This window comes from Parambassis ranga, unplaced genomic scaffold (genome assembly GCF_900634625.1).
Source record: "Parambassis ranga unplaced genomic scaffold, fParRan2.1 scaffold_21_arrow_ctg1, whole genome shotgun sequence".
In the NCBI taxonomy this organism is placed as follows: domain Eukaryota; kingdom Metazoa; phylum Chordata; class Actinopteri; family Ambassidae; genus Parambassis; species Parambassis ranga.
Window position 1 is genome coordinate 4,824,598 of NW_021144767.1, and position 22,290 is coordinate 4,846,887.

Here is a 22,290-nt window from a genome sequence, read left to right on the forward strand (position 1 = left end):
AGAGGGTCGTAGTCCTGACCGAGCCGGTCGATTTGATGTATAATTTGTAGGGGTGGCTAGCGCTAGTTAGCTGTGTAATGAATTAGAGGCTTTTATTTTGAAAATCAGTGTGTGTCTGTGTAAGTGTGTGTGTGTGTGTGTGTGTGGGGGGGGGGGGGGGGTTGGGGACACTCCCTAATGCATGTTAAAACATGTTTAAGTGTTTTATTTTGAAAATCTACACGTCAGCCATATCCTGTTATTGTGCAGGGTCTTTTATTTTGAAAATCCATGTTTGTGTGTCTGTGTGTTGGCAGGTGTGTATAGTGTGTGTCTGCATATTTCTGGGTGGCTTGTGTGTAGTTTACCAGGCCTAGTAAGGTGTGTAATGATTTGGAGGCTTTTATTTTGAAAATCAGTGTGTGTGTGTGTGTGTGTGTGTGTGTGTGTGTGTGTGTGTGTGTGTGGGGCTTTTGGATGATGCTCTTTATCCAATGATACAGTTGATGCTGCTGTTCTTCTCATGTTCTAAATGTGTCGTCTGTCTTTACTCACATTGCTGCAAATATCCAGTTTGTGTTTGAACACAAAGCTGATAGTTGTGTGTTTGTTCATTCAAACATTAGTGACAAAAAGTCTGATGATAAACTTTGTATGAATGAACAACACATCAGTCAGTAAAGACAGAATGAAGCCATCAGATGTGTCAGATGATAAACTGCAGCTGTGTCTTTTTCTCTCCATCAGATTTCTGTCAACTTGAAGTCGACACAAACTCAGTACTCAAACACAAAGCTCAAACTGTCTGACAACAACAGGAAGGTGACACGTGTGGAGGAGGAGGAGCAGCCATATCCTGATCATCCAGACAGATTTGACAGGTGGCCTCAGCTGCTGTGTAGAAATGTTCTGACTGGTCGCTGTTACTGGGAGGTCGAGTGGAGAGGAGGGGTTAATATATCAGTGAGTTACAGAAGAATCAGAAGGAAAGGACGCAGTGATGACTGCGTGTTTGGAGGAAACAATCAGTCCTGGAGTCTGATCTGCTGTGATCGTGGTTACTATGTCTGTCACAATAACAGAGGAACATCCATCTCCTCCTCCTCTGGCTCTGACAGAGCAGCAGTGTATGTGGACTGTCCTGCTGGCACTCTGTCCTTCTACAGAGTCTCCTCTGACACACTGATCCACCTCCACACCTTCAGCACCACATTCACTCAGCCTCTACATGCTGGGTTCTGGTTGGGTTCTGGTTCCTCAGTGAGTCTGTGCTGTGTGTAGAAGCAGAGTGTGTGGAAGTGACAGCAGCTTCAACTTTGTGCTTTAAATGTTGATGATGTTTCACTTTCATTTGAATCACTGACTGTGATTTCAGGTCAGAACATGTTTTTGTCTTAGAAGCAGTGAAATGAAGAATGTGAAGCTGAATTTATGATCATGAACTTTGACATGTCCTCACAAATGAAACCCTTACATTAAGAAATGCATGATTCCATGTTGTTATGGCTCTGATATTAAAATGTAGTATTATAATAGGAGTTAATGGACCTAAGTGGAAAACACCATTTAAAACTGCTGCAATACAAACACTAATAACTCCAACTCAATATTTTGGATCAACTTTGACATGACAGATATAAAATAATGCCTGAGCCTCCCAACTTGTAACATGACTTGTCTGTCCGTTCTTTCTCTGCTCCCTCTCTCTCTCTCCCTCTCCCTCTCTCCTGTCTCTCTCTCCCTCCCTCCCTCCCTTTCTCTCTCTCTCCCTCTCCCTCTCTCTCTCCCTCCCTCTCTCTCTCTCCCTCCCTCTCTCTCTCTCCCTCTCTCTCTCCTGTCTCTCCCTCCCTCTCTCTCTCTCCCTCCCTCCCTTTCTCTCTCTCCCTCTCTCCCCCCCCCCCCTCTCTCTCTCTCTCCCTCTCTCCCCCCCTCCCTCCCTCCCTTTCTCTCTCTCCCTCTCTCTCTCTCTCCTCTCCCTCTCTCTCCCTCCCTCTCTCTCTCCTGTCTCTCCCTCCCCCCCTCTCTCTCTCTCTCTCTCTCCCTCTCCCTCTCTCCCCCCCTCCCTCCCTCCCTCTCTCTCTCTCTCTCTCTCTCTCTATATATATATATATATATATATATATATGTGTGTGCACTCGCGCTGGCTCCCTCTGGTGGACCATTTGTATATTACTACAGGTTTCATAGTTTTTTTTATGTTATTTATTTTATATGTTTTTTTTCATACTTCTTGATACCACTTAGTATTTCGTGAGAATTACTTACTCTGATTACTCTTATTACTTACTCTATACTGGCCACTATTTACTTTGACAGCAAGGGAGAATATTTTTTCCAACTGACTAATAATTCAAAAGTAACATTTTCACAAAAATACTCTAGAAAGATAAATCACCTTTTAAATCAATCAAAAGATGATGTGGAAAAATTCTACATTTCTGCTGTAGACTGAACACAAGTCGAGTACCTTAGTCCTGACAAGTCTTTCCCAGTGTCCCTGCTGCTGTTTGACTAGTTTGAGAACGGGGTCGTTGGACTTCATTTCCCAGCAGCACTGTTCAGCAACAATATTCTGGTAAAGCTCCAGGTCGGCTCTGTACTGACGACCATTCACTCTGCCACTGCAGAACAAAAAGAGGGCATCAACACACTCCAAGTTTCCTCCATACCAGGTCACTTGTTTGCAATTCGGAAGCATTTAAGGCAATTTACGATTTCAATTTGCAAAAACACAAAAGGGAACATTAATATTCTACATTGTTTCATGAACATCTCTCAAACTCTATAATCTTCCCCTATATCCCTCCTCATTCTTTGTCAGGGTGAACCAATAAACCACTATAATTCCTTGGAAGCTTCCCACAGGTGAGCAACCACAAGGAATCATGTATACTGACAGTCAAGAAATGCACCAACAACCAAGTTACATATTTGCTGCTGATAGAAGGTCTTAGGAATCAGATGGGCAAGCTGTATTCTACTGTTATGTAATGTATACAATGAAAATCTGACACAAATGAGGGCGGGTATATTGAGTCTGTGCAAACAAAGAAGTTTGTTCCCTGACATGAATGAATGTAACTGCAGCAGAGTAAAGATATCTTTGCTAAATTAGTATAATGTTAGGCCAATCAAATTTCATGATAATGTAATCACAAATTAAATGTAGATTTCCTTTAAATCCAATTATGAGACAGCTGTATTATTCAGAAACAACAGAATACAGAACAATCACAGTAGCACCAAAGGAAAGTGACTGAATGAGATGCCCTTTACATTAAACTGTAACCCGGAACTGTGTGACACCGTTTGTTTGTCTAGTTTACAGACTGGCATGCCGAACATGTACCCACTACCACCAGTGTAAAATGCTCTGGACAGAAAGTTCCACTGAATGTTGGATGTGATGAAAGTGAGTGAGCAAACACTGGTGGTCTGGTCCTGACAGACCTGTAGATGACTCTGTCAGAGAAGAAATCACAGCGCTGACTTTCTGGGTTCACCAAGATCACTCTTGCAACTGCACAGTTGACCGTCTGATACCAACGTACATGGGGGTGGTAACTGAAATCCAACAACAAAACACTTAGAACAATGTAACTGTATTATTAAGACCACATATTGTACGACGTCTCGTGCCTTTTTGTTGAGTCGTCTCTTCTGTTAGAGCTGATGACCTGCTGTCTGTAGCTTTCATCTGCCCCTTCAGGTACACCTGTACACATGATTTATGGAGTGTCTCAGCTCATTCATAGTAGCCTATATAAAACATCTTTCCTCTTAGTGTCAATCTGCAATGTTTAGTAAACTGTGGATCTGTATAGAAGTTACAAAAATGCTTTTACCATTTCCAGAGGGGTTTAGAGAGGCAGCCAGGCTAATCACTGGATACACGTCTATCGCATCCCTCTTCCTGTGTATGATAGCCAGCGTTCAATTAAACATTTGTGACAGTGTGTATGTGACAACAACAACATCAAAATGGATATAAACCTTAAGTGGCTACAGAGCAGAATGAAAGGTATTACAGGAGCACAGAAACAAGAGAGCAGAGGCTGTGTGGTTCTCTTACGCTCTTTGCAACAACAACCACCTAATCAAAGGCAATAAGCTCTGACAACACCCAAACAAACTGGGAATAGGGTTATAGAATAATTATTGTATGTTTCCTCACTGTAACGCTGCTGTTAGTAATAACAGTTTCTTTGGCGGACCTTGAAGTTTCTATGCCCTATTACTCAACACTGTGCTCTGTTTGTACAAGGAGCCCTGACAATCAGGCATCTCTGCCACTCCCTACGTATTGATAATAATGCCGCACAAACTTAATCACAGTACTCATTTTGAATGTATACAAGACCTGAAAGAATACAAAGCTCAATCAAAATCAGCAGCACACCATGCCAAACACATACTGGTACTCACACTCAAAACTACACTGAATCTCTGAAACACATGCTTATCTAAAGACACCAACCTCTCCTTCTTAATTATTATTAATTAATATTATGATTCATTTTCTTCTTTTTAATGCGAAAGAAGAAAAGAATTCTAAGAAGAAGAAAAGAAGAAAACAAATCTGTCAGGGCACGGTTACATTTCCATTCAAACAATATAAAAAGCACTACTGTTTCCATTACAGCTGAAGGTTTACAAACCATGTACAGAATCATTGTATCATTTAAAATAACACAACATAACAGTTGTGGCTGTGTTAGTAACTCACTTTGTAGATGACTGGCTCAGAAAATACTGGGGTATCAACACACAGTATCTGTGAAGAGGACACAGAAAATCATCAACACATGCATTGTGTTTACTGTCAGTTGTTGTATATGCTGCTAACACAACCCAATGACTCCATGGGTATTAATAAAGTTAATGTGAACGCACGACACTTTGATCATGTTCAATTTCAAATGACATAAACCAAACAGGCTCTCACACACAAGGAGTTCAGCAGCTCTGGTGCTTTAACACATCTTCATTAAAGTGAACAGCCATGAAGAAAGGCCTCCATGTTCAGTGAAAGGCACTACAAACAGGTTTTATCCTGCTGACTGAGCTACATGCTGTCACTCATTTTGACATCCTACTCGCTATCTCTGGGCTCACAAACGGGAAGTTCTTAGATGACACTTTCTATGTGTCAGAGAAAACTCCTACCTGCTCTCGTACTATAGAGTTCCTTCTGTTGAATGTGTCACTGTTTGTTTAGCATGTTCCTCCTGATGTTAGCTGTATGACTGCTGCAGCGACCGCTTGTTTTCTTTTAACGGCAGCCGGACACGGATGCGGCGGAGTGTTGTTGGACAGCAGCAGAAGACGCAGCGTAGACCCAGATTAATTAGTCACAGGTTCACTTGCTTCGATTTTCGCATCAATTGATCTAGACGCAAAGGCGTGAAATCAAATATTTGTAAAACTGTTTTATTAATATTTACAAATACACAAATACAGACATAAGACTTCTTACCATAATGTGTTTTTGAGATTGGAGGTTGAATCCTTGTAAGCCGATGTTACCCCACATGGTAAACAGAGTTTGCTCCATCAGCACGCTGTCTCCTTTCCTCCCTGTGGACGTGAACAGCTCCTCCAAGTGTGGCCGAGGAACATGAAGCCATTGCAGCAGCATCAAAACAAGGCCCTGAGCAGCATAACAACAGATAAAGTAAAAATAAAGACGATACAGAACAACCATTAGATATGCAGATATACATGTAAGTCTGTTCCGGTTGGCCAGCAGGTGGCACAGAGGCACGGTTGGTTTGGTTGGAGTGACAGCTCACATGCTGCACTTTTCTTCAGTGACACCGTAGTTGCTGAGAGAAGTTTGTGCAGGGCGCCATATTGCTTTCAGAAGTTTTCTTCCTCTGAAAGGTAAGCAGCACTTTATGATGTGGTTTATTTTATGTGAAGGTAGTGATTGTGCATGGCTCCTTGGGAGCTCACTGTAAAAATGGATATTTATGAGGCTGAGTTCTGTTTCTGACAATTACATTATTTGGTAGTTAACCCTTCATTGTAAGCATACCTATAAGTATGTGTAGTCATATCAGTGTTAATTTTGGCAGCAATTTTTGATTTAGTTTTTATTTAGTCTTGTGACTAAAATGTCATTTGATTTTAGAAACATTTTAGTCATCAACATTTTTTAACGACTAAAAATCGACTAAAATTCTATGATATAGGCTATTTGTCATGAAATTAGTTTGACTGTGCAATAAAAACAGGCACAGCTTTAACTTTTGTTATTTGAAACAAACATCTCTTTATTTAATTGCCGTTACCTTTTCACAAAAGAACAAAAGCACCAGTGAACAGTGAGCTGCTCTCCCTGAACGTTCATACACTGTTCAGTCATGACCTTCTTCATGAACAGGCTCTCTCATATTCTAATAGGCTCACCCTTAACCCATCTGCAAACACGTGTTGCCAACAGCCAATAGAAAGGAGACACAACACAAAAACTAATCAAGTTTACTAACATGAATACAAACAACAAACCTAAAATAACATCCCTGAAGCACATACACCCAACACTAACCAGGTCTAAATGCATTCACTAGTTAACTAGTGCAACGTTTTGCCTTACTAGTGCGAGAAATAAAATATTTAATATCAAGAAATGAACTGAACTGGCTTTCCACACAACACTGACATGAGGTCCACATTGTCCTGTAATGGAATCCAGAGTCTGAGAGTGTATGACTGGCAACAAATAACAATTTCACTTTGTAGATTAAAGCAACATGTGCTCACACCAGAATCAGTCCTGTCAGCTGATATGAACAGGACTTCCTCCTCCTCCTCCTCAGGTTCAGACAATATGAAGTCCTCTATAAAAACACATACATTCATTAAGTATGTGTTCTTTATGTGTATAGGACCACTGTCCTCTGTGGACTAGCAGATGTGAGCATATGAGGAACTGGAACCACTTCTTCATCTGAACCATGGAGATGCCAATTTATAACACCTGAAACCACCTCCACTGTCTGCACACACAGGAAGTTCACCCTTAAAGAAGCATTCAGCGAATTTCTTATATGTTTGAATGTAGCCAATCAATGCTCTCTGTTTCAGTTAACCTGTCTGCACAGAATTAGTTCCTTAAATGACATGTAGAGCCCGGCCACCAACATTGGCAATGAGCATGGCCAGGTCATCATGTCTGTGCTGACAGCCAGTGAGGGCTATGGCCTCGGCAAAATGATTGGTGGCCTAATCTGCCGCTTCCAGGATGCAGGAGTACCACCTCCTGAGGTGCTGTATGTGGACCGGGACTGCTGTGGGTCCACACATCTTCACAGCATGTTTAGACCATGGGGCTGCATGCAGATACGACTCGATGTGTGGCACTTCATGCGTAGGATTGCCGTGGGATGCACCACAGACTCACACTCCCTTTATGCTGGCTTCATGAACCAGCTGAGCCAGTGTATTTTCATCTGGGATGAGGATGATGTGCGTGCCCTGAGGGAGGCCAAGTGCGCTGAGCTGGCAGCAAGACACCTACACCCCTCCACCACTGCTGCTGTCATGCGGCACATCTCCAGAGCAGAGATGGCGCTGCACTGCAGACGGACCACCAGGAGTAGCACTGAGATAGAGGCACTCATCAACCAGCTCTTGGTGGCCTATGATGGGGACAGGGGGTGCAACACCCTTAGTGTGCCCCTCATCAACAGCGAGCGGATGGTGGAGATCTGGAAGGTGCAGAAAAAACACCTCCGTTGCCTCCAGGACCCCCCTGGCGTGCAGCTGTACATGCAGACGGGGACCCTGCAGAAGGGGGGGCACACACTGCCAACATACAGATGTGCCAGGGGATCAACATCTCTGGAGAGCTTTCATCTCCACATGAATAGATTCATCCCAGGTGAAACTTCTTCCCAACTTTTGCACAGCTAAAATGTAGTTTGGTGTAGAGAATTAAGCACAATTTAATAACAGAGATATATTTTCTCTTTAGGAACTCTGGCCGGTGCCAACTTTTTCCAGGCCTATCTGGTGGATGGACTTGCCAGGTGGAATGAGGACAGAGGCAGGGCAGCTGAAGGAAGAGTGGAGCCCCATTCTTACAGTGGCCTTCTCCGGCATGCAGTCAACCAGCTTGCAGAGAACGTCATGGGACTGAAGCTGGTGAACTACACACCACCAAGAAAATATACTGGTACAGTTTCTTAATGTCTGAAAAAGCTCATCTGTATTATTAAGTTTATTGCATCTGTTTGTACATGACATATAATTTGATGTGTTTGTGTATGTTTGTGTGATTTTCAGGAGAGCTTATTGGGGTGGAATATTTGTATGACCAGACAGGCACTGCACTAGAGGACTACAAGCACACATTGGCTGCCATGGAGACAGACACTGTGACTGTGGCTGATGATGAGGGCTATGTTGAGCAGGCGCCAGAGGAGTTTGAGGACTTCACTGTACCCTTGCCGGAAGATCCTCTACTCACAGGTCCCACTGCCACAGCTTCTCCACTCACCACAGACGTGTCTCCCGCTCCTGTTCCTCCTGCTCCTGCTAGCTCGGGAGATTTGCTTACTGGGGCCTCTCCACTTGCCACAGACGTGTCTCCAGCTCCTGTTCCTGCTCCTCCTGCTCCTGCTAGCTCAGGAGATTTGCTTACTGGGGCCTCTCCACTTGCCACAGACGCATCTGCTGCTGTGTCTGCATCTACAGTAAGTTTTCACCTTTTTGCAAATGATTTTGGCTAGAGCAGAACCTCCTACAACTAACGTAAGACCTCACACCACTGCAGGCTTTATAATTGCACATTAGACGTCTGTGTACTGCAACATTTGGTCATTACTTTTTCAAAATAACATGTAAAAATGTAGTTAAAAAAAGTTTAGAATTTGACTAATTTTAACAATATACATTCACAATCAGTGGAAAAAATACATGAAATATTAGAAAGCTGTTACAAGAATCAATCAGATATTTTGTTCAAGTTTGTCAATGCATTTCATTCATTTAGGACTCTGTTGGGCCAGACAACATCCCCGGCTATGCAGCAGTCCAGGAGTTGGCACGCTGCCTTGTGTCTCTGAAGGACCACAGCCTTGCCCTAACACAGGAGGAGGCACGACACATCATAGACCTCTGGCATGTGCTGTCAGACTTTGACAAGGCTAGAACTAAATACCCTCCTCGGCATCAGGATAGCCTAACCAAGGGTCGGTTTAGGGCCACAAAAAAGTCGGTGGCACCAGGGGTGGAGTCCACCAAACGGTATGTTCAATAAATTTTTGTGTTTGTTTCTTTATTGACTTGTTTTGTTTAAAGTAGGTGTGACCCATTATTGCTAAGTTTTACACTGCCTTAAATTTCCAGGTCTTTTGTCGGGTCACATGCTCCGGCCCAGTGGCCAAGCTGCAACCGGCTGGTGGAAGCCATCTTTATCCACCTCTGCATGACTATCACTGGCCGAAAAAAGAGTCCCACAGGCAGCCAGAGCCGATGGACTCAGATTATTCATGCATACAGCAACATACGCCAGTGTGTTATCAACAACGCCTGTGTGATGTCTGAGACCACCATCCAGCTGCCTGAGGTGAACACAGCAACACTGGCACAGTGGTGAGTAAATCATGAAATATGTGTACTATGTCAGTTTTGTTTGGCCTACACCCTTCTTTAAAACTCTGCCCTTTTGTTGTTGTTTTGTTGTTCCAGGTACAGCAAGCGGAGCCGATCTCAGGAGACCGAGGTGCTTCAGCAAGGCATTCAGTCTCCAAAAGCTCCAATTGCAGGAGCGGTGCAGCAGCCATCCACACCTCAAAAAGAAGCTCTCCTAACCATGGCTGTGGGGAATAACCCACATATCTTTACCTTGCCAGCCAATACAGCAGGCATGGCCAAACTTAAAAGGCGGCTGTGTTTTGGTGAGTCAGGCCCCCCATCCTCCTATCTGCATCCTGTGGCCAACCAGGCATCCACTTCACTGCAGCGTCCAGAGGCCAGTGTGGCATCCACTTCGCTGCAGCGTCCAGAGGCCAGTGTGGCATCCACTTCGCTGCAGCGTCCAGAGGCCAGTGTGGCATCCACTTCCCTGCAGCATCCTGCCACCAACACATCTCTGCTGTATATGCCTGTGGTGTTTCAGCCCCCACATCTGCCAGGTCCCAGGTCCCATCAACAGCTGATCCTGCCAGCTGGCACATCTCAACCACTGGTGGAAGATGTGCCATATACAACACAGAGGAACAGGAAAAGGAGGCAGGAGAGGGAACAGGCAGGTGTACAACACAGGAAATACACAAAAAAAACTGATGTGGTGGTATGCAAAAGTTGCCAGAAAGACCGCCGGCTTCCAGGGCACCACCAATACTTTGGAAACTGGTACTGTGCAGAGACAGCAACAGAGCCATTGGCTGAATGGAGGGAGCACCTAGCAGCCAAAGGCTATGGAAAGAGAAACAAAGAGCAGACAGGGTCTGCTCTTTGTTCCTCAGTGGAGATCGAGGGAGGCGTCAGGGATGAGGAGCAGAGAGAAAGTGAGAAATAAAGAGAGAGAAAGTGCACTTTCATGTATGTGTATATTGTTATTTTGTAAATAAACATTTTTGGTATAAATTTCTCCCTCTGTGTAATTAATTAATTTCTATCTTTTTGAGGATAAATAATGTGTTTTTTTTTAGATTTCTGTAGCACAGTTTGAAAAATCTTAAATTGCTGCAGGGTTTTGCTTGCTTGCCTAAATGTCTGTCGAATGGGAGATGATAACGAGCCGATAATGTTGGGAGGTAGCCATGTAAGGGCTCATAGCATGACAATGGATTGAACAATAGGTCTCCCAGACAGTATTGTTAGACCTCTAGAATGTGTGGATTCTTGAAAAGGTGTGACTGCCTTTAAGAGTATCACAATTGAATGAGGCAAGCTTTCATTCAGAATTCAAGATTTACCATTTAAAAAAAAAAACAACACAAACCTAATTTGCGTTTTGGGGGTTAATCAAGAGTCTGTAGCCATTGATGAGCCTTTTATTGCAGACAAGGTAGGTATACAAAAAAGGATGTTAAGAAAAATGCAGATTAACATATTACACTTTATTACACTTTGTTATTAAGGATAAAATTATTTTATGCAATCCATATTAGCTAAATAGCGAGCAGATTGCATTTATTCCACTCAATGCATGCATGTGCAATTGGACTATTACAGCAAATGACACGTGAAATTTGTCACATACAAACGGTGTGCATCACTCTCCTTTCGCTTTGTTTTTAATTATAACGTCACCTCGGTAAAATGTCATACAACGACCGATATGTTTCGCGTAATTTCAGTGCAAAATATTAACGCACCTAGCGGGATTCGAACCGGCGCTCTCGGCGCGATTTGTGGCGCGATTTGTGGCATCAACGTCGACACATGGGCGCTAGCCACAGATTTGTGGCATCAACGTCGACACATGGGCGCTAGCCACAGGCTAGCGCCCATGTGTCGACGTTGATGCCACAAATCGGCTCAAGCACAACGTCGACACATGGGCGCTAGCCACAGGCTGACGTTATAATTAAAAACAAAGCGAAAGGAGAGTGATGCACACCGTTTGTATGTGACAAATTTCACGTGTCATTTGCTGTAATAGTCCAATTGCACATGCATGCATTGAATGGGATAAATGCAATCTGCTCGCTGTTTAGCTAATATGGAAAGAGCTTGAGAGGAACAGGATTGCATACAATAATTGTATCCTTAGTAACAAGCTGTAATGTGTTAATCTGCATTTTTCTTAACATCCTTTTTTGTATACCGACCTTGTCTGCAATATAAGGCTCATCAATGGCTCCAGACTCTTGATTAACCCCCACAAACCCAAATATATAAGAACAATGGAAAAAAACCTTATTGTTATTACCATTTCAGTAACTTTTTGGGGGGAATATTGCTCACATTGAGCACATGTAAAGGACCAGTAGGAGTTTATTTGCAGTCTTTACTGCTCATAAAGCCTCTTAATATTAGTCTAAATTCATATTTGGATAAACATCATTTTTTATCAAAGTATTTTGTGAAATTAAATGGTATTTACAAACACTGAAATCAGACTGTATTTACAAATCCTGTAAAAACTGAAGCTGTACATGCCCAACTACCTGAACATTATCATTAACTGAATTACACAGAGGGGGAAACTGATACCAAAAGAATGTGTTTGTTTACACTATATACACACTGATATACACTGCAGCAAAGATGCTGCGCTGGTGGCAGGATGCTGCAGTGAAGCAGATGCCGGGCTGGCCTCAAGATTCAGAGAAGAGATGGGGGTCTGTCTCCCCCAAACACCAGCTGCCTTTTAAACCTGGCCATTCTGCTGTATTGGCTGGCAGGGTAAAGCTGTGCAGGTTGTCCCCTGCAGCCATGGTCAAGAGAGCTTCTCTCTGAGGTGTGGATGGCTTTGGAGACTCAATGGCTTGCTGAAGCACCTCGGTCTCCCGAGCCCGACTCTGCTTGTTGTACCTGAAAAAAACAACAACAACAAAACAGTAGTTTTACAGAAGCAATATATTCCACAAATACAGCTGACATGGTTCACATACTTCATGATTTACTCACCGTCATGCCAGCATTGCTGTGTTCACCTCAGGCAGCTGGATGGTGGTCTCAGCCATCACACAGGCTTTGTTGACAACACACTGGTGTATGCTGATGAAGAGTCTCAGTCATCCAGGTCATAATCATAGAGATGATTGAAGCAAGGCAAGGACTTGTAGAGTTTTCTTGAATGGAGTCGAACAGGTCTGGCTGCCCTTGGGACCCGATGAAACACCTGGCAAATTAAGGCAGTGTGAAATATAGCAATAAAAGATACGTGTACATGCTAGTTTGAAAAATAATGACCAGATATTACAGTAGCTGTCTTATAATTCACAATTATAAAGCCTGCAGTGAGTGGAGGTGCTGTGGCAGATGTACCAGTGAGTGGAGGAGCATCCAGCAAGGGGACAGTGACGTCCTCAAACTCCTCTGGCTCCAGCAAAGCGTAGCCTGTCTGGTCATATAGATACTCCACCCCATAAGCTCTCCTGAAAATCATACACACAAACACATCAAATCATATGTCATGTACTAATATATGCACTAAACCTAAATACAAATGAGTTTTTCCAGACATTAGGAAACTGTACCAGTGTATTTCCTTGGTGGTGTGTAGTCCACCAGCTTCAGGATCCATGTCTGTCAGTAAATAGTCCTAAAAGAACAACAATAGAAGAACAAGGAGGAGAAGCATAATGTTTATCAGAACACTAAGAGAGAGTTCCTCACTTTAACACAAAACAATAATTTAATTATAACAACTACATGATCATAGGATATTGAAAACCAATACAGTGATGCTATGACACAGTAATACTACACTGCAGTAATAAAAGTCCATTGAAAGTTACACTAACTGAAGACAAAGAGAGAGCTAACTAAAGCTAACAATAACAAGAGGCTTGTCTGTAGCTGATTAGCCGAAGCTAACGCTGTAAATGGAAATGTTTGCTAAAACACACTAAATGTAGCGTTCTCCCAGTCAAATGCTTTATAGGTGTAAACAACACAGAGGGCAGTCTATGATCAATTATTCCATCTGAGCCGTCGGTAACTGTGAATTTATCCTAGCCAGTAGAGCACCGGCTAGGTACGTTCATACATACATTGCTACACAAACGTAGCGCTTTACAATCACATACCAGCATGTACACAACGACACTCACTCACCGACACGTCGGAGTCTCCGGTAGAACGGTTACTGGGGTAAATTATCCTGATAGCCGTCCACGGCGACGTAGCTCGGTAAAGGCAATGACGAAGCCATAGCAACAGCGTCGTGACTGGGCCACATCCGCCTCGAGCAGTGGTCCGAGCTGTGATTGGCCAGCTCGTTGCCAGGGGCGGGAGCTGGCGAATCGTGGTAGAGGGCAGCTCTGTCATTGGTCAATTCATGGTAGCACTCGGCCTCGTGGTTGGCCGGCGGCGGAGGTAGGCGGGAGCTGGCGAATCGTGGTAGAGGGCAGCTCCGTCATTGGTCAATTTGTAGTAAATTCGTGGTAGCACTCGGCCTCGCGATTGGCTGTAGGAGGAGGCGGCTTGCTCGACACACGGGCGGCCGGAGGCGCCAACGAGGCCCAAAAAAAAAAAGAAGACCATATGTCTTCTTTTTTTTTTTTTTAAACAAAGATCTACAGCAGGGGTCTCAAACTCAACTTACCCGGGGGGCGATGGGGGTCGAGGCTGGGTGAGGCTGGGCCGCATCAAGTATTCCACAAAAAAGCATTCAGATATTCCAAAATACAACTGGTCCGATCTTCTCAATCTTCCAGGTCAGAATAGGGATGCAAATTATCGAGGAATTCATTAATCGTAAACTGATATGCAGCGATTTCCCCTCAGTTTCACTAAGATTAAAAGCTAAACATTGTTTACTAAATAAAAACTGCATGTCATATTCCTTAATGAGTGATTTGCTGTACCATTGGGGTCAAACAGGCTGGTTTGTTTGTAGGTGATTTTGTGTTTACAGATGCAGAGCTAGCAAATTTTAAAAAGGCTCTATCGACTTGCTAAAGGTAAGATTTGACCAGTCAAGGATTCTAATGACTACATAACACATCCTTTATTACATAAACGTGTTGTAAACACATGTATTGAACAAATGCACTTCAGATAAAAAATCAAATCAGATAAAAATCATTGTGACATATATGTCACATCGGCCCTTTAGCCAAAAAACCAGTGAAAAAATGATGTGACATTATGATGAAACTCTCGAGGGTTAAAAGTCACTCCTTCGAGCCGGATTTGAACCAGCGACCTAAGGATTTCAGTTTTATTGTCTCACTACAGTCCTCCGCTCTACCAACTGAGCTATCGAAGGGTGGGCTGAGAAAGAAATGCCCGAGCACAGCCGAGCGTTCATAGTTGACTCAAACACAGGTCATCTGTGCTTGATTTGAAAGTCAGGAATGTGGATTGGATTTGTGTGTTCATAAAGACCTGAAAAAAATCAGACAAGATTTTCATTATCCTGGAATGCAGCTTAAGACTTTGTGGCAGTATGACCACTTTACATCTTGACCATACTAGAATAGAATAGAATAGAATAGAATAGAATAGAATAGAATAGAATATAGACTTTGAGGCAAGGCGTCTGGACTTGTAGAGTTTTCTTGAAGACGTTTCGCTGCTCATCCAAGCAGCTTCATCAGTTCTAACTGTTTGGTGGGAAACATGGTTTATATGTGGTTGCAGACCTCAGTGGGTGGGTCTGGGTCAAACTTAGAAACAATAGCACTAAATGTTTCCATAATTACCTGTGATGATCTGGCAGGTGTGTCTAACGACTGGCTAACGACTATGAAACTGCCGGAGGGGGGCTGGTTGACAGCCCTTTGTTCTTGCTGTGAGTATGTGCAAACTTCCTGGGAATGGATGGAATCACTGCATTGTATGCTTCCTGGGGAAGCCACTCCATGCCTGTATGGACTCCCAAGATTCACAAGGAAGGAGTCCCCCTCAGACCCATCGTCAGCAGCACAAACTCAGTCACATACAACATGGCTAAGCACTTGGCTGAACTCCTGACACCACTGGTAGGACTTTGTGAACAAGGTGGAGAAGATCCGAATGGACCCAGACGACACTATGGCCTCATTTGATGTCACCTCCCTGTTCACCTGCATCCCTACATCAGAAGCCACAGAGATGGTAAGGACGTGCCTCACACAAGACAGCACACTCAAGGAAAGAACCAACCTCACGCCAGACCACATCTGTGACCTGCTGGACCTCTGCCTGACCACCACTTATTTCCAGTACAATGGGAACTTTTACAGACAGAAGCACGGCTGTGCGATGGGATCATCTGTGTCTCCTATTGTGGCCAACCTCTACATGGAAGAAGTGGAGAGAAGAGCCTTGAGTTCCTTTTCTGGAACCACCCCCACCCACTGGTTTAGATATGTGGATGACACCTGGGTGACCAATGAAGTGCAACGGTTCACAGAACACATCAACGCAGTGGACAACAACATCAAGTTCACTCGGGAGGACATCAGGGAGAACAATCTGGCCTTCTTGGACTGCACAGTACATATTGAGGACAGGAGCCTCAACATGGAAGTGTGCAGGAAACCCACACACACGGACCAGTACCTGTTGTTTGATTCACACCACCCACTGGAACACAAACTGGAGTCATCAGGACCCTGCAGCACAGAGCACAAACTGTACTAACCAGCTCAGAGGGGAAGAAGAAGGAGCAACACCACATCAGGAAGGCCCTGCAAACCTGTGGCTACCCGAAGTGGGCACTCATCAAAGCCACTAAAACAAGACCCCCCAACAACAAGAAGAAGCACAACAACCGGCGGAGAAAGAACATCTCCATTCCATATGTGTCAGGAGTATCAGAGAAACTCTGCAGGATCTTCAAAGGACACTCCTTTGAGGACAACAATGTCCACATTTTAGACAGGGAGGAAAGGTGGTATGAAAGAGGAGTCAAGGAAGCATCTATGTTAAGCTGGAAAAACCTTCCCTTAACAGAGGTGGTGGCCTCAGACATCATCTTTCTACCACATACAATACAGTGATTCCATCCATTCCAGGAAGTTTGCACATACTCACAGCAAGAACAAAGGGCTGTCAACCAGCCCCCCTCCGGCAGTCTCACAGTCGTTAGCCAGTCGTTAGACACACCTGGCCCAGGCAGCCATGGAAACATTTAGTGCTATTGTTTGTGAGTTTTACCCAGACCCACCCACTGAGGTCTGCAACCACATATAAACCATGTTTCCCCACCAAACAGTTAGAACTGATGAAGCTGCTTGGATGAGCAGCGAAACGTCTTCAAGAAAACTCTACAAGTCCAGACGCCTTGCTTCAATCTTCTCTACGTATTAACATATCATATTTTCACAGCAGTTTTAAGGTGTGTACATACTCCTAAAGGTTAAATTAATAATTTTTGTTGGTGCAGTAGTCAGCGCGCATATGAGAGATATTCTCACTAACATACTGCAATGTAGATGTCTTTGTTAAAAAAAGGACCATATTTCACTTGTTTCTGAGCAACCACAGCCGCAGTAGGCAGCGCGTCAGTCTCATAGGTTAAAAAGAGTAGTAGCCAGCACGTATACGAGACATATTGGAACTAACATGGGCACTGTATATGAAAAAAAAGGCCTTAAACTTCCTGGTATTGTGTTCACAATGGTGGCATTGATCCCCAGCCTCTGCCACACAGTCTGTTCAGTGTGGGGCCCCTTAAGGTCTGTGTTCCACACATGCACAATGGGTAGGCAACCACCGGATTGTATAGTAAGCACTGACAGACACCTGCTTTTATGGTCATTTCCTCTGTAAATTAGCTTGTTGATGCTACTATGTAATATTATGTACCTGTAAATGGTGAGTGTGTGTACTCTTTATTCAATGCTGTCTCTAAACGTTGTGCCCCGTGTGAGGGTTGAACTCATGACCTTCAGATTATGAGACTGACGTGCTGCCTACTGCGCCAACGAGGCCCAAAAAAAGGGACATATGGTCTTTTTTTTTTTTTTTAAACAAAGATCTACAGCAGGGGTCTCAAACTCAACTTACCCGGGGGGCGATGGGGGTCGAGGCTGGGCCGCATCAAGTATTCCACAAAAAAGCATTCAGATATTCCAAAATACAACTGGTCCGATCTTCTCAATCTTCCAGGTCAGAATAGGGATGCAAATTATCGAGGAATTCATTAATCGTAAACTGATATGCAGCGATTTCCCCTCAGTTTCACTAAGATTAAAAGCTAAACATTGTTTACTAAATAAAAACTGCATGTCATATTCCTTAATGAGTGATTTGCTGTACCATTGGGGTCAAACAGGCTGGTTTGTTTGTAGGTGATTTTGTGTTTACAGATGCAGAGCTAGCAAATTTTAAAAAGGCTCTATCGACTTGCTAAAGGTAAGATTTGACCAGTCAAGGATTCTAATGACTACATAACACATCCTTTATTACATAAACGTGTTGTAAACACATGCATTGAACAAATGCACTTCAGATAAAAAATCAAATCAGATAAAATCATTGTGACATATATGTCACATCGGCCCTTTAGCCAAAAACCAGTGAAAAAATGATGTGACATTATGATGAAACTCTCGAGGGTTAAAAGTCACTCCTTCGAGCTGGATTTGAACCAGCGACCGAAGGATTTCAGTTTTGTTGTCTCACTACAGTCCTCCGCTCTACCAACTGAGCTATCGAAGGGTGGGCTGAGAAAGAAATGCCCGAGCACAGCCGAGCGTTCATAGTTGACTCAAACACAGGTCATCTGTGCTTGATCTGAAAGTCAGGAATGTGGATTGGATTTGTGTGTTCATAAAGACCTGAAAAAATCAGACAAGATTTTCATTATCCTGGAATGCAGCTTAAGACTTTGTGGCAGTATGACCACTTTACATCTTGACCATACTAGAATAGAATAGAATAGAATAGAATATATACTTTGATACTCTCACAACGCTCCTCAAGGTAAAACGTCTCTAAGATGTCAAACTTGTGCAAAATATTGTCCATAACCAGATCAAAAGTGTTTTTTTTCTTTGTCAGAACCTGAATGTTTATTATTATTTCTGTTTATTAGAACTTTAATGTTGGTTTAGGTCCTTTGGTTGTTCCAGGGTTTAGATCTTTCCATCAACACATTAGTCAGGGCTCTTGAGAGCAGGTATGGACTGGCCATCTGGCATACCGGGCAATGCCCAGTGGACCACATTTTTGGGTTGGGGATGGCATAATGTAATCAAAAGTTAGGGCTGAAACAAACCGGTATTTTGGTACTCAGATACTCGCCGATTATTTTTGCGATTATTCAAGTACTCGGATCACGCGGTAAATGTCATCGTTTTCCCAATAGAAACAGCTGCAGCGTCAATGCTTCAGTCTAGGGCTGGGCGATAAAAATGATAACGATAATTATCGCGATATAACTTTTTTCAATAACAATATGACAAAAGTTCGATAATGCTCAATAAATGTGTACACGTTGTGTGACGCTGCACATGCGCATTGCATGCTGGGCTCTCGAGTGCTACATGTGGAGCTGCACCGTCACTGTGAGGAGCTGTGACTTGGAGGAGTGGTGAGAGAAAAATTAACAGCACAGACAACGTGGAAGACACAAAACGTCTGTAGTGTGGAGATATTTTGGCTGTTTTGTTTTGTTGTTTAAATTATACCTAAAGCACTTAGACCTTGCACATGCAGCCACGCTACTTTTTTATGTTTTATAACATTATGTGTTTTATTATTATGTGTTTTATAATATTCGAAGTCGACAAAAGCATGTTTTACAAAGTCGCTTACGGTTCAACTTTTGTTTTCTCCGAAAAGAGGACACTTTAGGCTTTCTATTAGTATACTCCGCCATGTCTCTGTCTTGTTTACAGGCTGTGTCTATGGGAAAGTCAGTGTCCAATCGGACGATGGAACAAGATCACAAGGTGCTCAAACTCCAATTGTAGAGCTTTCCGCTCTCACATGGTATATCAAAGATGGTTGATTCGACAGGAGACGTATCACCCCTGACTAGCTGGGTCGTCTACACGGTTGAAAAGCAGCTCTGAATGCAATAATAGATGCGTACCCGACCGTTATCTCAGCTGGAATGTCATCAAAGTCAATAGAGCGAATCGCACATTTTTTGCTTATAGTGTAATAAATTTGTATGGGTTATGGTTCTACTTTTTAGTACAAAGATATAGCATGTAATATTGATTTTATGGAGATTTTATTAAGAGATATACACCTTAGTTTTTTGAAGAATTGGTCATGTCATGTTTTGACAAATAAAGAGAAGCTTAACACCACAATTAACCATCTGGTTCTACAAACTGTTCTCCTCTAAATGTGAAATAAATATAGATTTTACTTATCGTGTTAATTATCGATATCGACTGATATGGAAATAAATTATCATGATACATTTTTTGCCATATCGCTCAGCCCTACTTCACACCGCAACCTCCTCCATACCCGGCGCCAAAACCGTGTGTCTATGTGTCCGACCTGCAAACTGCTCACTCGCGTTTCGAACCCAGGACCTCTTGAACCCAAAACACTGATCATCCCACTGCACCACAAGAGAATCATTCTCAATGATGTCACTAACGAGTCGTCGAATAAAATCAATCGCTAAATTAGTTATCAATGCATTTTGCATTGGAATATTACTCGAGTAATCGTTGCAGCCCTAAAAAAAGTACATCATAGATATTTTCTATCAACCACAATGGTATTTGAGATGTTAGTATTAGTATTAGTATTAAATAACAATGTTGGTGATATAGCAGTATACAAAAGGGGTACTGGGAAACTCACTCTAAGCTTGAACTTGAAAATTTGAGAGCTCTGCTTTGTGTCCATTTGTTCCTCCAGTTCTCCCTCAACAACATGACTGTAAGGAGAAAGAGATCCTGTCTGACCAGCAGCTCTGTAACCAGGAAAAAAAATCCAGTCTGGACCATTTTGCACCGTTTGTCATCCAATACAAAGAAGAGCTCAACCATCAGGACCCACTGCTGACACCTGAGATAAAGTTACACAGAACAGGTAAGTGAAACTGCAAACAAGCAGTGAATCCAGTGACTCATGCAGGATCCTATTCAGTTCTGTGCAACGTTTATATTAAGCTTAATGATCAAAACTGTTAAACATGTTTTCTTGTTCTAACCCTTTAGATCTCACTCAACAACACAATTTAAGGAGGAAAGAGCGGATTCTAGCTGACCAGCAGCTCTGTAACCAGAACAGGAACAGCAGCCTGGATTGGGAGGAACCAGAACTCCCACAGGTTAGAAAGGAACCGCATGTTCTCTCCAGCAGTCATGAGGAAGAGCAGCATGAACCGAGAGAGGAGACTGAGCCCTCTATATTGACTGTTGCTAATGAAAGGAACTATATTGAACTAGAACTAAGCTGTGACGGATTGTCTCTACAACTCTCCTCCAGGAAAAAATCTGTAAAATGTAAACCTGGTAGAAAAGGTGAGAAGCCATTTTCTTGCAGCACATGTGGCAATGCTTTTGTCGAAATCATGACTTAGCTATCTCACATGAGAACCCACACAGGTGAGAAACCACATTGTTGCAAAACATGTGGGAAATGTTTTACTCAAATGGTAGTTTAACTGCCCCATGAGAACCCACACAAGTGAGAAACCACATTCTTGCAAACATGTGGGAAATGTTTTACTCAAAATGGTAGTTTAACTGTCCACATGAGAACCCACACAGGTGAGAAACCACATTCTTGCAAAACATGTGGGAAATGCTTTACTCCAAAATGGTAGTTTAACTGCCCACATGAGAACCAACATAGGTGAGAAACCATTTTCTTGCAAAACATGTGACAATGTTTCAGTCAAAAAAGTAACTTAACTTTCCATATGAGAACTCACAGATGAGAAGCCATTTCTTTGCAAATTATGGTGGAAAGTTTTAGACAAAATAGTGTTTAACTGTCCACAGAGAACCCACACAAATAAGTCAAGTGTTTGCCAAACAGGTGTGACCAACCTGAACTATTTGTTTAATGTTCTTTGGCAGGTTTTATTTCTGTGTACTATTGAATGTGAACTGACAGCTGAGATCTGTCATGTTGATTTGTGTGTATGTCGAAAAAAACATTTTTTTATGCAACCAGTTCAATGAATTGGTTTCCTGAATGAATTGTTAAATAATTTATATAAAACTATGTTTTTTTTTATTTTAGATACTTTAGTAATCCCAGAGGGAATTCTTTAAGGCTGCATGTCAAGCAGTGTCATACAATGACTAGCAAGGTGCGCCACAGGCTAGGGTGAAGTGTTTGCCCAAAGACACACAACATTGACTTTAGGGAGGAGTTGGGATTGAACCACCAACCTTCCGGTTATTGGACAACCCTGCTAATACCACTGTGGCGCTGCTGCCCGAAAACACAAAGGCACTGCTGGGATTTGAACCCAGGGTCTCTGTGATGGAGGTAAAGCATGCTGGGACATGTTCAATCAATTGTACTGCATTTCTGCAGTATCATTTCCTTAACATAGCATGTAACACTTGATAGCCCTGATTGTCTGTAGACAGTTGTCAATTAATAAATTCAAATTAATTCTATAATACCTGACTTATTTTTCTACGAAGGTTTGAATTTTGAGACTGTTTAAACAAGAGAGAAAAGTGTGACAATGTGCTGCTATGTGGTGGCAGGGCAGCAAGTAGGTGGGCCCTGGTAAGAAAAAGAGGGGCTGCCCAGCTGTAG

General features: G+C 42.9%; 1 long non-coding RNA gene and 2 other non-coding genes across 3 annotated transcripts; all 3 read right to left on the reverse strand.

The window, feature by feature from the left end:
- Window positions 1-4,704: 4,704 nt before the first annotated feature.
- LOC114429838 (uncharacterized) lies at window positions 4,705-5,612 on the reverse strand. Its single transcript, XR_003669956.1, has 3 exons — window positions 5,456-5,612; window positions 5,146-5,368; window positions 4,705-4,753 (listed from the first exon to the last, which is right to left on the reverse strand). It is a non-coding gene; the product is annotated as an uncharacterized LOC114429838 (long non-coding RNA).
- A 9,172-nt stretch (window positions 5,613-14,784) lies between these two features.
- On the reverse strand, window positions 14,785-14,875 carry trnay-gua (transfer RNA tyrosine (anticodon GUA)). The gene is given in 2 exon segments: window positions 14,785-14,820; window positions 14,839-14,875. It is a non-coding gene; the product is annotated as a tRNA-Tyr (tRNA).
- Window positions 14,876-18,164: 3,289 nt separating this feature from the next.
- On the reverse strand, window positions 18,165-18,255 carry trnay-gua (transfer RNA tyrosine (anticodon GUA)). The gene is given in 2 exon segments: window positions 18,165-18,200; window positions 18,219-18,255. It is a non-coding gene; the product is annotated as a tRNA-Tyr (tRNA).
- Window positions 18,256-22,290: the final 4,035 nt, after the last annotated feature.